Genomic DNA, 14213 nt, shown 5'->3' on the forward strand with positions numbered 1-14213 from the left:
GTGGAACACAGTTAATTGCATTCACACATATTTGGGTTTGTTAGTCAATATTTATTATGTGAACTGTAGATATCATAACTATCAATTAATTTTGGATTTTTGTATTCAGAACCTAGTGTATCATTGAATAATATAAAATTTTATATTTAGGTTAGCCATTGTAGAGATTGTTAAAATAAATAAATTAGTTAATGAAAGTTAAATACACTATAATCAGACCCTAAAGTAGATTTAATAAAATCAATTTTTATTTTTTAATAAAAAAGAGGATGAAGTAGATTACATAAAATTCTAAATTTCATTAAAAGTATTTTGAAAAATACTTTTTACAAGTTGGTCAAAATATTGCAAAAGGATTTATCACATTTCTATAAAAGACTTCTCTAATTATTTATTTTTCATGCTTTAACTGACATGAATTGGGGAAAATAACATAGCAATTGTGATGAAAATAATAATTAAAATAGCTGATATTTATTGAAAACATTATGTGCCAATTTGGCAAGAATTTTGCATTTATGATATTTTATATGCTCTTATGCTCACTTTTCCTTGATAAACTGGGTTATTAGATACTGAATAACATTTTAAAGGGCACACACTACAAGCTCCAAAGTCATAATTGATTCTAGACCTCCCTAACTCCAGATTCCATTGACTAAATTATTACATTAAATTATATGAATTATTGCAAATACACAACTAAAATGATCTTGACTCATTTTGACAGTCATAGAATCTTTTTGTAATGTTAAACCAAAAGAGTTTTTACATAAATTATGTATATTATTATTTATTGTGCTAGGGCTTTACATTTTAGCCAGGAAATAATAGCCAATACATCTATGAAATTAGTATTTTTAAAAAGTTTTAATCTCTCCAATACTGTTATGCATGTTTATGTCATGTAATATTTTTCAAAACATAAAAATTGTTACATTCTTAATAATTTATCAGAACTCATCAGTCTTTCAATAAAACCATTTTGTAACCATTAATTCATTTCAATGAATGATTGTAACTATCAAATAAAAGTTGATTAGCAAAATTATAACATATATGTAATCATTCATGTTTTTCATGTACAGACAAGTCTTAACAAACTTTGGATTTCAAAATTACTGTAAACTATATTAAAAATTTTAATACAAGTATTGTCTTGTATTGACATTAAAATATATTTGTGAATAAGACTTAACTATTGTATATATTTTAATACATGAATTTTGTTTTTAGTTTACTAATTTATTGCTTTTCATTGTCCCAGCAATAATATTTTGTCAAAAGTATAAATCTTTAAAAAAATAAATTTTTCTATAAGAAACTTGTTTAAGTCTAAGGAAATTAGAGTAAAAACTGTTGATTCCTCAGTGAAAATTAAGTATCGATACTTTCCATTTTGTTCGTTTTGACTGTGCTAGACATGTTGTCATTATAAACTATGCATTAACCTCTTAAGCACCGTTATTATACAGAAGAGTTCCTGATAATACACAGCAAGAAAGATGGATAATCACAGAATAATCTACTCAGAACTGAATTTGCCCCCAAACCCGAAGAACCAGGAGAGACTCTAAGAGCCATAAAAGCTCCATTTTAGTATCTGAACAGGAAATAACCTATGCGGAATTAAACCTTCAAACTGCTTCTCAGGATCTTCTAGACAATGACAAAACTTTCCACAGCAAAGGTAAGGCATTTCAAAGATCCCCAATATAATTGTCCAGAATGAGCATCTTGGGTAACAGTATATGAGAAAAGAGCAGGTAGTGTTCACATATTTTTTTATTTGCTAATATCACAGTTCCAAGACAAGTTATGCCATTTTAAAATGAAATATGGCTGCTAATTTTATCTGGAATTGTTGAAATCTGTAGTTTTTTTCCAGCAAATCACAGAGCATTATATTTACTCAAAAGGCAATGGTACACTCTAAGAAAAACATTATTGCAGATTATGCAGTTTGGGGTCCAAGTTTATCTATATGATTCTTATGCATGTGGGTTCCCTTATCTACAAATCTTCTCAATAACTATCTCCATCTTTCTTTTCTCTACATTTTTATTTCTTTTCCTATAGATTTATCGTCACTACCAGAGAATCTCATTGTTAGATTCCTGGGAATTATCTGTTTGGCATTAATAATGACCATGGTAACAACAGTTATTATTCTTTGTAAGTATATTTTGGAAAAGTAAAGGAGAGCTTTTCACCTAAATACATAGAAATGACTCTAAATATTTTCCAATATTGGGAAATAGAATTCTCATTTTTACATTTGTTTTTGAACTAAATGTGAAATAATTTTTCTGAATTTGTAAAAAGTATAATGAGAGAGTAATTATGAAAAAGTATTTGTTTTAAATTAGATGTATATGTTCTGATTTCAAATTCCAAAAAGATGTTTTACAAATTGAAAAAACTTGCTGAGAAATAGAAATTAATTTTTGAAAGATGACTTAATAAAGTACTGTATGAGATATTGAATTCTGGTTCTTTGCATTATTAAAATATTTTTTCAAAATTTTCATTACTTTATATATTTTTGTCATACAGTTCTATAGTTTTCTATATCTGAACAATATTCCATATTTCAAAGAACTAACATTATTATGACTTATTCATAAACTAATTTTGTAAAAGATTATTTTAAATTTTCTACCTACAGAAACACAGGAGCAGACCAATTCTTTCCAAAATGAAAGCAACCAGAAAGGTATGTAATGATTTCCAACATTCTGATAATAACAGAGTTTTAATTTTGTATGGTTCTTTGAAAATGAAAAAATAACCAGAGATATAATCAGGAGAAAAATTATAAAATTTAGCAATAGATGTCTGTAAATAAAGAATATAGCAGCTTCTTTTCTTTTCTTTTCTTTTCTTTTCTTTTCTTTTCTTTTCTTTTCTTTTCTTTTCTTTTCTTTTCTTTTCTTTTCTTTTCTTTTCTTTTCTTTTCTTTTCTTTTCGAGTTGGAGTCTCTCTCTGTCGCTCAGACTGGAGTGCATTGGCCGCTCCCAGCCACAGCAGCCTCGACCTGCTGGACTCCGGCGATCCTCCCGCCTCAGCCTTCCGAGTAGCCGGAATTACAGGCATACGCTACCATGCCCGGCTGATTTTTTGATTTATTGTAGAGATGAGGTCTCGCTGCCCAGGCGGTTCTCCAACCCGCGGGCTCAGGCAATCCACTCACCTCAGTCTCCCAAAGGAACGGGATTACAGGCTGAGCCACTGAATCCGGCTATTTTCTTTTCTTTAGCAATGAATATAAATACTAATTCATAAACACTATATCCTTTTTTGTATTTGTTGCAATTTCCTATTGCTATGAAATCATAAGATAAATAATTTTACTGTTATACAAAAGGTATGTCTGTTCAGTGATCTAAAAATGTGTGTATTGTAACCATTAGTCTGCTGACTTGTTTCATGTGTGAACACAATTGGGGACAAAAGGCTGGGACTTTACAGTGTGTACGTGTGTGAGTCAGTGAGTTTTCAATTATATGTACCATCCTGTGAGAATACCTAGATATGTTATGTACATACATGACCTACTTTTGTAAATTTACACTGTAAGTGTCATTTTAAACTATTCATATTGTTTCTGGGTAATTTAAAATGCTTCCTAGCATATAATTGCAGTTGTCCAGAGGAATGGTTTACATATTCCAACAGCTGTTATTACATTGGAAAGGAAACAAAAACTTGGGAAGAGAGTATGATGGCATGTGCTTCTATGAACTCCAATCTGCTTTATACAGATGATGAAGAAGAAATGGTATGACTTTAAATGCTTCAAATTCCTTATTAAAAGCTTATTTCAGCCAGTAAAATATTTGAGGAATCTATTTTCTTGTACATATTTTGTTGAATTATGTTCAATTAAGCAGATTATATTGCTTGATTTTAAAATAGTTTATTTGTATTCGCCTTCTGCTGATGCACATTTCATTACTTTTTCATAAAACCATGCTTCCATTCATGCTTTAATTCTAAAACACATCTTGCTACTTAATTTTACTATATATGAAGAAAACGAAGTATATCTTAATTGTGCAGGTTGATAACAAAGTGAATAGACTCATGAAATACAAATATCATGAAACAGAAGTTTTCAGCACCTGCAGGCTTGCTCTTGTATATGTGCTCATCACCGCTACCTCCTCTCAAAAACCATTGGCCTGTGTTTTAGTATTACAAATATTGCTAAGTCAGGTGCTAGATAACACCAGACCTACTTCATTTTATCTGTTGGTGGAGATTTGAAGATACCCAGTCACTCTGTTGAACCCTGGCCCTAAGGTTTCATAGCATTTCAGCATTCCATTTCAAACATTATTCAAAAACAAATGTAAAAATGGCCAACAAGCATATGAAATACTCAAAATCATTAATTATCAAATAAATGTAAATGAAAACTACAATGAGATGCCAACTTATGCCAGTCAAAATGACAATCAATAAAGGGAAAAAAAATAACAGATGATCACAAGCATGTGGAGAAAACAGAACATTATACACTGTTGGTGGAAATGTAAATTAGTACAATATCTATGGGAAACAGTTTGGACATTTTTCAAAAATAAAAACAGTACTATCATTTAATCCAGCAATCTCACTACTGAGTATCTACACAAATGAAAACAAATTATATCAAAAAAGTAACACTTACTTTTACATTTTCTGTTGCATTATGCACAGCATCAGAGATATGAAAGCAATCTAAGTGTCCATTAACAAATACTTGAGTAAAAATGTTTGAATTTTTATAAAAATGTATTATGCATATATATTTGCACATATACCATATGTATGTCTTTTATATATATATACACACACACATACACAATAACACATACAAACAGACACTTACCCTAGGAAATATTCTACAACCCAAAAAAGCAAATCATGACTTTTGCAGAAACAGGAGTAGAACTGGAGGCTATTATCATAAGTGAAATAAATAAGAAAAAGAAAATCATATATCACATTTTTTCATAAGTAAGTGGAAGATAAACAGTGGGTACAAATGGACGTAAAGAGTGAAATACAACCTTGAAAGCACTGAAGTGACGGGGGGATGATAGATGAGAAATTATTTAATGGGTAGAATGTACATTTTTCAGATGATGGTTTTAATTCAACCCTGAATTTCACTTAAGGCAATATATACATGTAACAAAATCATACTTGAATATGTTGAATTTACATTTAAAATGTAGACACTACAGAAATTTTTTTAAGTTTAGTATATTGTTTAAAAAATTAAGGATTTTATGAAAATACACTATTTGTACTTTAAAGCTAATACAATCAATCATAATGGTTACTTACATGAAATTTTTAAATTTTCTGTTAGAAACTTCTGGCCTCTCTCATAAGTGAAGTATGGATTGGAGTCTCCCGTAACAGTAGTGATCATCCATGGGTGTCAATAAAGGGCTCAATATTCAAACATAAGTAAGTTTTTTGGAACAGTGCTATAAAGAGAAAAAAATGTATAAAAGGGAGAAATTCAAAGAATAACATGAATAAGTTTATGTTGATTTTTAGACATGAGGAAATGTTTTGAAAACTTGTACAATGTTGAAATAAAATTACATAATGTGCTACAGTGCACACCTAAGCCAAAATTTCACTCTCTATGTTTTCATTGCTCAGGATCAACCTAAGCTGAAAGTATAAGTAGAAAATTTCAGGAAAAATCAATTCATGTGTTTTAAATGTGAACTGCTCTGAGTAGCATGATCAAATCTTTGGTAGTATTGATCTTTCCCACCTGAAACATAACCCATTGTTGCGTCTGGAGTATTCATACTGTGTGTAGTAATTGGTGTCCATCACTTATAGTCATCTAGACAGTGGATCTCCACTGTCTTCATAGTGCTGTGTTACTTAATAAGTGCTTAGTTAACTTAGTAACGGCCTCAAATGCAAGAGTAGTGATATAAGCGTATTGCTATAATTATAATGTAAAAATATTGGGTATTGATAATCTCTTGTACCTAATTTACAGGTATGTATGTAAAGGAAAAACATAGTATTTACTCATATGAGAAGTGGCCCTATTCATGGTTTCAGGAATCCACTGGAGTTAATGTCTCCCTCAAAGTAGGGGGGACTTAAGTTTTGCTTAATAACCAACAATTATAATATGATAAATGTTCTAAACTCCTTTCAGGGTATTATTTTCTTCAAATACATGGATAATTCTCTTATTTCACAGATTATTGCCCCCAAATAAAATGAATTGTGGCTTTTTCTTCACTACAGGATAAAAGAATATTTAGCTCAATGCAACTGTGCAAAGATAAACTTACAATGACTTGACGCAGACAAATGTGGAGTTGCACAACTATATATTTGTAAGCATACATTTCAGAATTCAAACCCCTGAGTTTGGAATCTAACAGGCAATTTTATATTTTATTAAATGAAATTAATTTTGATCACATAAGTCTGAAAATGAATTATGTTGTTTGTTTCAGCAATGAAAATATATTTCAAAATGAGTTACAAATGAATAATATACACATCACCAAGTGGAGATATCACTGCTGTTGTGCCTGACTCGTTTTCCCGGACATTTGATTTATGTCATTAAACCTTTCCAAAAGTTACATATTATGTGAATCTGTTTGTGTGAAATATCAAGAATAGGCAAATCCATAGAGACAGAAAATAGAATAGCGGTGGCCAAGGGCTTAAGGTGAATTAGAAAGTGACTGCCATAGCTACAGTGTTTTTTGATAGTGGTCTTTGTTGTATCTCTGTAAATATATTAAAATTTTTAAGTGGATGAAATTTATATTATGTACATGACAGATCAAATAAAAAATAAATGCTCTCTTTTTATAGTTTATAAATGGGATAATTGGGTTTTACATGAATATGTGAGATGTACCTCCCTAATCTTAATATGAAATACTCAACTGGCATGAAATAAATAAATAATGGCATCAAAAAGCTTTCATGGGATTTACATTTGGGACTGCATTTAATCTGTCACATAATTTTTACGGATTATGGAACTTTGTAGTGTTGATTTCTTCAATAAAATTCAGGCTGTGATCCCTATGGTAAATTTTAATTTCTCTCTATCACACATTGTGTATTTTTTAGTTTTGAAGTCACACAGAAATATAGGTATTTTACTTTATTGTTTATGTAATTGACATCTTCATTTTCAAATTTCTTTTAGAAATGTGTGTTGCTACAAATGTAAATACCATTGAAGTTTGCACATTGATCGTATATTCAGTGGTTTCATTGATTTTATGTATTAACACTATAATTTCAAGTATAGATTGTTCTGTATTTTCTAAATATTCAGCTATTTTATCTGTAAATATTTACACTTTTATTATCTCTCTCTAGGTGTAATGATTTTCTTTCTTGAAATAGTTTCTCTGTGAGGGGTTTATTTCTAATAAATAGAAGGTACAATAAAAGTTCTATGCTTATTTATGCATTATTCCCTGTTTGGTAAAAAAAAAAAAAAAAAATTATGTTTAGAAATTTTCATCTTAACTTTCTCAAAGGAATATAATAATATTCTAATTTTTCTAATCAATTTTTAATCTAATGATATTGCATTTATTTTATTCTTTTCAGTATGTTTTCTCCACATAATATTCACAGCAATGTAAACTATGATTATCTCCAAACTGTTTTTTTTCTTTCTTTCTTTTCTTTTATTATCTTACTTTTGTGTAAGAAGTTTGCTCTGCCTCCAAGACTGGGGTGTAGTGGCACAATGATGGCTTAATGCATTTTCTAACTACTACACTCAAGGGATCCTCTCTCCTCAAACTCCTGAATACTTGGTAACACAGTTATATTACATGCTACCACAAGGAGTAATTTTTTTCTTTTCTTTCTTTTCATTTTTTTTTTTTTATTTTTGCAGAGATATGTTACCTAGGATGGTTTGGCTTCCTGGATTCAAACAATCCTCCTACCACAACCTAGTAAAGTGTTGAGATAATAGATATGAACTTCTGCTAGGGCTTATTGCTTCCATTTTTAAACCTGTCTTACGTCTCTTAAAAAAAAATCATAATTGTTATTGTGTAATGCCCCTTTAAAAATAAATCAATGAATATATTATTTTCAAGGTAATATTTGTTTCTTTTTCCATATTCACAAAACAGTTTGACTGCTGTTATTCAACACTTTGGTTATCAAGGCTGTATTGAAAGGCAGTCCTCTTTTTTCTGTACCCTAGAAGCACTTTTTTTAGTACAGTTTCATTTATAAAAGTTCTTATTCAGTGGTAATGACCTCGGAGTTCCCATAATATTTTTGTGGAAAGTTTTTAAAATAAAGTCAATTTCTTTTATACATGAAGGCTGTACTAAATTTCTGTTTGTGGTACTGCATTTTGATAATTTTTATTTTCTAGATTAAATTCTATATGAGTATTAAAATGTATACTGAATATAGTTAAATATCAATAATGATTGATATCTTTAAAAACCATAACAATTTCTCCTGTTTAATTCAGAAACAAAAATCTGCTGTTTTCTTATTTTTTATCAATATTCTTTCATCACAATTTTATATTTTTTTCAATAAAAATAATTTTGTTTGCTGTAAATCCCCACTGTAATTGTGTTTAAGGTCATAATTTTGAACTTTTTATTTTTTCCCTTCTACTACATTGCTTGTATTTACTGACAGTAAGTATCACATTTCCCATTTTAATTTTCCTTGATGAATTCTCAGATAATTCAGTTTCTGCTTTTGTCTTCTGTTGTGTATACATTTAAGAAAATCTGTTTTTCACAAGAAAGGCTTTATTTTCATGGGAATTTATATAATTTTGAATATTCATTGTGATATATTTAGCCCTTAATTTATGTTTAAATATATTACTGAATTATTAGCCATTCAGAATTTCAAATGTTCGGTCAATGATTTGTATTTTAAATAACTTATAATCAGAAGGTTTTCTGTGAAGTGGGAAGTGTTCTATGTCTGTGTCTAAATATAACTATTATGACTGAAGAAGTGATTTAAAAGTTACTAATTTTTAGTTAATTAATATTAAATTTGAGTAACTGTATTCAAGTATCAACAGGTAAAGCTTGGCTCTCATGGTTCTGCCTTGAAAATACAGCGCTGTATTTTTATATTAAAATGCTTGGTAAGATGATATCATAGTGTACTTTTGGAACATTTTTATATAAACTTGAAAATATAAATTTTTGATATTTACATAGAAAGTGTATGTGTGTTCAATATGTGTGTTGATTAACTGTTTACCTTAAGTCTTCTCTAGGCTCACTGCAATGTCTGTATTATAAGCAGCAAGAGAAAAGTGTGAAATTCCTGTTTTTGAGTACCTGTTTAGGTGCTTCTTTCAATTCTATGTTGAACTTGTAGTAGCATCCCATATAATCTATTTGTAAAATATTACTAATAATTTGGCTTAATTGTGTAGGTTGATAACAAAATGAATAAACTCATGAAATACAAATATCATTAAAATATCATTGATTTTCAAACAATCCTCCTGCTTTGGCCTCCCAAAGTATTAGAATTATAGGCATGAGTCACCACACAGGTCTATATCTTTCCAAATGTTATCCTGGTCTTTCATGTTAAAAATAAAAACAGACTTGTTATAGTGTATTGCCCCTTTAAAATAAAGCAGTGAATATAATTAAAATAAGATTTGTTTCTTTATCCATGTTCCAGAATTATTTGACTGTTTTTATTTAACACTTTTGCTATCAGGACTGTATTGAGAAGCATTACTCTTTTTCTGTAACCTAGAAGCCTTTGTTTAAGAGTATCGTTTCATTTTTAAATGCTACTCAGTAGTTATGCCATTTGAGTTTCTATAATTTTTTTGTAGAAAAGATTTATAACAAATTCAATTTCTTTAAAATATTCAGGTGCACTAAGTTTCTGTTTGTTGTATTGCATTATGATAATTTGTATGTTTTAGAAACAAATTTAATATGGATATTAATATGTATACAGAATATAGCTTAGTTATCAATGTCATATTTATAAAAACTGTAATGATTTCTCATGTTTAATCCAGAAATAAAATATCTGTGCCTTTTCTGAATTTTCTTTAATATTCTGCTATGATATTTTTACAGCTTTTTCAGTGAAATAGTTTTGACTCTTACACATTTCCACTGTAATTTTCCTGTATGTCATGATTTTTTATTGTTTTCCTTCTACTACTTTTCTTGTATTTAATGTCAGTAAATGTCAAATTTCCTGTTTTAAATTTCCTTAACGAATTTTCAGATATTTCAAAATATGCCTTTTTCTTTCATGGTGTATGCATTTAAGATAAGATTTTCACAAGAAAGAATTTATTTTCCTTGTGATTCATATATAATTTTTAATATTCATTGTGGTATTTTTTGTCCTTACAATATTTATAAATATATTACTAAATTAAAAGTTATATGGGATTTCAAACTTTGGATTATTGACTTCTACTTAAATACACTGTTGTCAGATTTTCTGTGAAGTAGGAAGTGTTCTGTATCTTGTTTTAAATGTGAGTATTGTGACTGAGAAAATAAAAGTGACTTATTTTAATTAATTAATATTAAATTTGAGTAACTGCATATTAAGTGTCTGCTAGTAAAGACTGGCTGCTAGTGTTATGGTATTGAAAGCACATCACCATATTTTTGTATTACTGTGCTTGATAGTATGAGATTATAGTGTGTTTTTGGAACATTTTCATGTAAACTTAAAAATACAAATATTCTGTATGTTACGAGAGTATATGTGTGTGTTCATATATGTGTTGGTTAATTGCATAGTTTAAATCTTCTAGAGGTTCACTGCAATATCTGTGTTATAAACTGTGCAAGTGTTAAATCCCTGCTTTTAATGACCTACTTATTTCTTTCAATTCTATGTTGAACTTCTGTTACCCTGTAAACTATTACCAACGACAAAGTAATAAATGTATTTTTAAGACGCATGCTTCTTCATTTCCAATAATACTTTTCTCTTACATTATGACAGGAAATCAACTACAGCAGTTTCATGAGTTTGTGTTGCATGGTATATGTTTTAATGTCTTTGTTTAAATTTTTCTTTATATTTATATTAAGTGGATGTCTCATTCAAAGAACAGAGTACCACATGTTCACATTCATAAGTGAACCGTGAACATTTACCTTAATACTATTAGAAGGGGATTGGCAGAGATGGGATATGGCTGGGGTGGGGGTGGGGAGGACACATCATCAGTATGGGTACCTGATCTCAAACCAGGAAGGTGGGTCCCAAAGGGAGGACAAACTTTATTGTACGGTGTCTGCTTGTATTCGTAATCCTGAATTGTACCCCATATCATCAAAATAAAGTATGAAATAAAAAAAAATAAAGGGTGTCTCATTAAGATAGCAAACAGTTATGTTTAATATAAACACTTTTTGCATTTAAAAAATTATACTATTTGTATATACTAAAGTTGTCCAATTTTTAAATGTATTTATTCTAAATGCTTTATTTGTATGCAAGTACATTATTTAATATAATTAGTCATAATACAATAGTTAATTTGAATAGTACATTATCGAGTTTTAAAATTCTAATTTATTGTTTTAATCTTTTCATATTATTTTTATTGTTTATAATATATAGATTTGCTAATTTAATATGCTTTGAATATTCATTAATTAGTGTCCCGCATTTATACATTCTTTACTCATTAATGTATAAGAAATTAGCACTCATAACCTACTTAGACAGTGGAAAGATGTAACTTTCCTTGCTATTGTTTGAGTCTCCTCCAAACTTCATGTTGAAACTTAATCCCTATTGTGGTGGTATTAAGAGGTGGGCCTTACGTTAAGTGAAAAAACTATGAGGATTTGTCATCATCAATAGATTTGTGCCTTAGAAAAGTGATGGAGTGAACTAGCATTCACCTTTTGTTTTTATCCCTTCTGCCTTCAGCCAGTTGAAGGTACAACAGCAAGCATCATCTTGAGCATTCCTTTGTCCATAACTGTAAAATATATATATATATGTATTGTTTACAAATTGCCCTGTATGTGGCATTCTGTCATAATGACACAAATGAACGAAGGCTATCACCACTTTTATTTATTGATTATGCTGTATTTGCCTTCTGAATTCTAGTACAAATGTATTTTAAAGTTTAAAATATTGTAATTAATATTGAACCCCTTCAATATAAATTTGTGTGGTACATCATTTCTTTTCTCAATTCTCCTTTCTGCTTATCCAAAAATTTTATTGGGAAGAAGTGCATCATCGTTGGAAGATATATATTTTCGAAATATATATATATATCTTTAGCTGTATATTTAAATTTTATTTTATTGTAGAGATGTGAGGTACAAATAAGAATTTACGTACACAAGTAAGCTACATGCAGGTGAAAGGCGAAGTTTGGGCCTACATCTGGCGCATCTGGCTTCATTTACTCTACACTGGGGCCAGGTAAGCTTTGTTTTGTAACATACCCGCCTCCCTGCCTCTCTTCCCCGGAAGAGACCAGTGATTGCCAATCTCTTCCTTGTGCTAATGTGATTATGTTCAGGCCCCACATATGAGTGAGAACATGTGGTATTTTGTTATTTTTTTCTGTGACAGATAATTAAGTAGACTTAATTATGGAGTTGATGATCTCCAAGTCCTTTCAATTTACTGTGAAGTGCATGCTTTTTTCTTCTTTATAGGTGTATAATACTCCATTGTGTATATGTATATTTCTATGTATATTCAGTCCACTTTTAATGGGAGGTAGGGTTGGTTTTAGGTTTTTGCAACAGTGAATAGTGTAGTAATAAACATGCATGTGCAAGTGGTTTTTTTTTTTTTTTGGTAGAATTATTTGTTTCTCCAGGTATAATCCCAGGAAAAAGATTGCAGGATTGTATAGAAGATCAATTTCTGGTTCTTTTAGGAACTACCACACTGCTTTCCATAGAAGTTGAACTAGCATGCACTCCCACCAACAGTTTAAAAGTGTTCCCTTTACTCTGCACGTGTGCTAGCATCTATTGTTTTTTGATTTTTTAATGATGGCCATCCTTACAGGAATTAGGGGGTATGTCACTGTAGTTTTTATATTCTTTTATTTGCTGATTGTGAAGCTAAGCGTTTTTTCAAGTATCTGTTGACTGCTTGTGTATCTTCTTTTGAAGAGTGTCTATTCATGTCCTTTGCCCACTTTTTTACAGGACTTGTTTGTTTTTCTTTTAGCTCATTTGAGTTTCTTGTAGATCCTGGATGTTAGGCTATTGTCATATACATAATTAGCTAAATTTTTTTTCCCTAACTGTGGGTTGTCTCTTTACTTTCTTGAAGGTCTCTTTTGCAATGCAAAATATTTTCAGTCTGATGAGGTATCACTTGTTTAGCTTAGGTTTTATGGCATTTGCTTTAATTTTGTAATTTGGTCATGTTTTATGCTACCTAATTTGATTTGCTTAGGGTGTTTTCTATGTTTTCTTTTAGAATTCTTAAAATTTGAGATTTACATTTAGGTTTTTGATGCATTTAGAGTTGATTTTTTATATGGTGATAAAAATGGGGTCTGGTTTTTTTCCTCTGCATGTGGTCAATCAGTAACCTGGCAAAGGCCCATAAGCAAAGAAATTATGGACCAGTCAACTTGATGAACAAGCTATGAAAACTTTAAGCAAGATTCTAGAAAATTGGATTCAACATCACATCTCAAGGATCATCCACTATGACAAGTTAGACTTTATTCCTAGAATGCAGGGTTGGTCAACATACACAAGACCAATGTAATTCAGGGCATTAATAGGTGTAAAACTAAGAACTACATGATTATATCATTAGATGCAGAAAACAGTTAACAAAATCTAGCATTCCTTCTTGATAAAAACCCTCAAGCACCTAGGCATAGAAGGAACATTCATCAGAACAATTAGAGCCATCTATGATAAACTCACAGACAATATTCTATTCAATGGGCTGAAATTGAAAACATTCCCCCTAAGCATGGGAACAAGACAAGACACTCTGCCTGTTCAACATAGTGCCTGAAGTCCTAGCCAGAACAATCAGGTGAGACAAGGAAATCAGGGGTATCCAAATCGAAAAAGAGGATGTTAAGCTTCCTTCTTTGAGGACTACATGATACTATACCTTGAAAATCCTATGGAGTGTGGTCTATTAAAAGCCTCCTCGCACTGACAATTGACTTTGGTAAAGTCTTAGAGTAC

The 14213-nt window shown here is 30.1% G+C and overlaps 1 pseudogene; it reads left to right on the forward strand.

Annotated features, from left to right (window-relative positions):
* The first annotated feature begins 1505 nt into the window (after window positions 1–1505).
* Window positions 1506–5467, forward strand: LOC103273985 (annotated as a pseudogene).
* The last annotated feature ends 8746 nt before the right edge of the window (window positions 5468–14213 follow it).

Source organism: Carlito syrichta, unplaced genomic scaffold, assembly GCF_000164805.1.
Source record: "Carlito syrichta isolate Samal-C Ts95f unplaced genomic scaffold, Tarsius_syrichta-2.0.1 Scaffold314329, whole genome shotgun sequence".
NCBI lineage: Eukaryota > Metazoa > Chordata > Mammalia > Primates > Tarsiidae > Carlito > Carlito syrichta.